The sequence below is a fragment of the Pinus tabuliformis genome, chromosome 7 (assembly GCF_031772625.1).
Source record: "Pinus tabuliformis cultivar Carrire ecotype Pingquan chromosome 7, CPIR1, whole genome shotgun sequence".
In the NCBI taxonomy this organism is placed as follows: Eukaryota; Viridiplantae; Streptophyta; class Pinopsida; order Pinales; family Pinaceae; genus Pinus; species Pinus tabuliformis.
Genome location: NC_142293.1, coordinates 1,861,385,417 through 1,861,389,724, shown reverse-complemented (window position 1 = coordinate 1,861,389,724; position 4,308 = coordinate 1,861,385,417).

Below are 4,308 nucleotides of genomic sequence, written 5' to 3'. Positions count from 1 at the left end.
ATGGAACAAGGCCTCATGTTGCATAACTCATAGCAAGATACTATAACACCAGAAAAATGGATGGGTACATTCACATTACTAAGATGTTTAAGAAACTTGGAGTTGTTACACAAAGAATTTTTAATTGCTTTCGAGATATAAGTGGGATTTTATAGTCATGTTACATGAATCTCCATACAATGATACAATGGTTTTTCAACCTTAATGTGTCACCACCATAAATAAATCACCCAACCAAATTGTTTGTTCATTGATTCTACAACTAGGAAAAATCCACTATGACCTATTTCTTGCCATGATTTCTTTGATCGTTTGGTGATGCTTGTTGATAAACTAATTCTGGACAATGAAAGAAAAATTAATTAATGGACCTATGCTCTAATAGCATATTAGATTTAAATTCTCCAATGATGATCAATGGAGATATGTAGTGTAGGTAATGCAAGTGTCACCCATCTTCTCACACACACAAAAACTATATCATTCTTTGGCATTACTTGATGACAAGGAAACAACCCATACTGTACAAATAAAACTCCAAACAAACATGTTGTATTCACACAACTACACTAGTTGATCATACAAAAAATAATTCTCACATTTTTCCTATTCCCATGCTCTCCAGTAAGGGAGATATGCCAAAAGCTAGGCGATACCAACAAAGAAAATTATTTGCACACTATGAAATTATTTTCTATATTTAAATCACAAATAAAGTACATTTAAATAGTTGGAATCATATCCAACTAATTCGAAAGTATGAGATTGTGGTTGATAGAATATCTTAACAATTTCCAAAAACCTAATCCAAACCAACAAACCAATTAAAATGTAAGCATTATTTCTAACAATAATTCCTTCACTATTTAATATGGAGTTAGACAAATGATAGGTGAAAATAATTTTATTTATACTACATGGTGTAATTCATTATATGTTCAATTGATGTGTAGCATTTCTTCAATGGGACTGTTTTCCTGGTATCCCCTTTCCGAAGAGAAACTTAAATAGTTCCAGCGATGCATCGCACATCTGGTATTGTGAACACCAACAAACAATGAAACATGCGTGCTATGGGAACAAATAGAGTTTTGGCAGTCCTCGAGGTTCAAAACCAGTCCCACATGGCCCCTCACATATCCCGTGCATGACACAACTGAGGGGTTATACACATGTTCATCTATCATGGGAATGGGTGATTAAATTCCTTCAACAATAGATCGGTGAATTCTTATGTCCCAAGATCTCAAGCAAGATCATTCATTATGTCGGCCTAGATATGGATAACCCCTACAATGGCATATTAGTTATCTGGTTCGACCATTCTGACAAAAGATTTATGCTCATTTATGAGATAATCATGCAGTATTGTCTTGGGTTTGTTAAGCTCAAGATCTACTGAGGCACTTGGAAAGGGTTTTGCAGGTTTCATGGATTACTCTCTTTCTTCTGTACTAGGTTCTGCATATGTGCAATGGCTTATATAAGGCCTCGAATGTTAGCAGGGTAACGAAATTATATTTCTCTGCTTGATACTAGAGAGATACCTTGTTGGCCCGAGGAGTCCTCTTCCTAGATTAAGCAGAGACAACTCACGATTATTATAATGTCTCATGATCAAGGTTTAGTTATCCAAAATTTTCATCCTGCACTTTTTATTAGTAGTAACTGCTCTTGTTGTCGAGTTTATCTCAGTATAGTTTCCTATAACTGGGTCTTTCCTCAATTTTTTGTGTTGTTGTTCCTACACAACACGGGGACTGGGCCATCCTTTGAACTTGTGGTGGTCTTATCATTTGGTCTTATCATTAGCCTCTTTTCAAGTTTCTGAACCATCCAGAGTTTTGTTTAACCATCCAGTTATTGTATGTAGCGTGTGGTATTCCAACTCTTTTTCTATCTAGTTCTGAACCCAGTTTGAGTCTTCTGCCTTGTTCATATCTCAATAAGTTCATAATTGTTATATATCCACCTCATCACGGTTATGTGGATTTCAAATCACACCTTCCTTACTACAGTGGTTTACCTTCCACTCAAACACCCAGTTTATTCCTTCACATTCAAGGCAGTATAGTCTCTTGTTGGTACCACATTTGAGAAGTGTTTTGTCTTATTGTTTTTGTTGGAATTTTTTTGGATTGCAAGTACATCATGGAACCTAGATGAAAACCACCAATGCAATGGGGTGGTGCACTAGTTGCATATTCCTCAAGGTATAGACGATTTTTAGGGTGGGAATCTATGGCTAATTTTTTCGACGCTGCCTCACTTGAAGTAAGGAAAGAAATTCTCAATCTCGAAGCAAAGGAATTCGGGGACCATAAATACTTATATGATTCAGAGACAGATGGAAGTACCATGAAATTGGTACCATAACTTGGTAAATTCAGAAGAATAAGAATTTATTTTTTACATTCCATCACTCACCGTTGTTAGATGCAGACACTACTCAACATGGTGATATGGGACAAGCAGGTGGACAACTACAAGCTCTTTGCAGGCCAGAAGGAGATAAAACACATATTGAGGGATATCAAATATAACCTTGATGATATTATCTTCATATTAACCCATGTGGAACGTTTTGTAGCTTTTGATTCAGACACTAACTGTCATGCTCAAAATTATGATGAAGCAGCCATCAATGTTGTGCCTCTCAATGTTATCTTGACCAACCCTGAAACTCCTCGGAACAAAGCTCAAGCTTTGGCCTCTCCTAGTTCACGAGTTATCATTCTCAACTAGATTGGTCTTCTCACCAATTGACAGTGCTCTACAATCTACAATGCTTAAGTTTCAATTTACATTACTATATAGTATTTATTTTCTCTATAGTTCCAATTTCATGTTCATTGTTATGTCTTTGGTTGTAGGTGCTAGTTTTGTAAACAAGTTCCTCATGGATAAGTTGTATGTCGAGTCTCCGCAATAGTTAGTCAAAGGTGCCCTTTCCTGGAATTTTATTTTCAATATGGTCACCTTAAGTCAACTATGTTTAGTCATTGACAACTGGTTTTTGACTTATATGGTCTCAGTCTAATGTAATCCTTAAAAGCTAGGAATGCTGAAGTTTTGGATACACTCTTGCACTAACAATGTATGTATTTCTTCTAGCTATCAATATAAATTTTGTTCATATTTACAAAACAAAAAAAATTACGTGTAACATTTAAAACAAAAAATATATTAATAAGAAAAAAAATACTATAATTTTATATCAACTTTTTACAAGAAAAAATAAAATAATTTTAAATTGTTATTTTTTTCACTTTCTATTGTGAGGGAGATGTGTAATTTATTCCATTATTATTAATATGGAGTTCATATATAATATAATATTTAAAAAATATTAATAACCAAAAAAAATAATGTAAATTATAAATCAAATATTTCAATATACATGTTAAATATTTTTTTTTTTTATCATATATAGAGATGTTATTCCATTAATAAAATCTTTCTAATTCAAGGTATAATAGATATTTCTAATTCCTTCAATGTTTACTATGAAGTTTGCATATAACATGTAGAGAGATATATGTGTAAATTTTTCAAAAATATTAATAGAACAAATAATTCTATATATTATATATAAAAAAGGTGAAAATTACAAAATTCTTATATTTAAAAAATTTAATTATTATGTCGTTCAAAACCAATAGAGATCCATTTTAACTTGAGATCTATCAAGAGGTCAAAGGAATCAAAATTCTCTATGTGCAAACCTTTGTTTAAGTTTTATACTCAAATAAAGATTTATGTCTTAAGAAATTTAATCCTTCTCAACACTTGGTAGATCCAGAATCAAAATAAATCTATACTAATATTAATCATGTTAAGAAAATATATATCAATGATAAAAGAAACTCAATTATACAACATTACACAACTTATCTCCTTTTGTATATTTATTACGAATGTGTTAAAATCAAAGAGGTGATTCCTTTCTTATAACTCATCCTTATCAGTCCCTACCATAGGTAGCAGGGAATATTATAATTGATATGCGTTGGAATATGAGCCGTTTGTAGGGACTAAAAATAATTTAACAAAAGTATTGTTGTATGTGTTGTAATTCACCTTTTTTTGAGCCTATTAAAACCTGAAACGATTTCCTATTAGCAAATCAAACATTCAAAGGTCTTATTTGGCCTCTTCTTGAGGCCAAGAGGTTCATAACTTAGCTTTAAAATTCATATTAATGAGACTTTCTGGCTTGATTGAGTAATTCTAGGGTTGCTTTAGAATTATTTACTTTAAATTAAATGCTTGATTACACATGTAGTTGCTGGTGCTCCCTGGATCCCT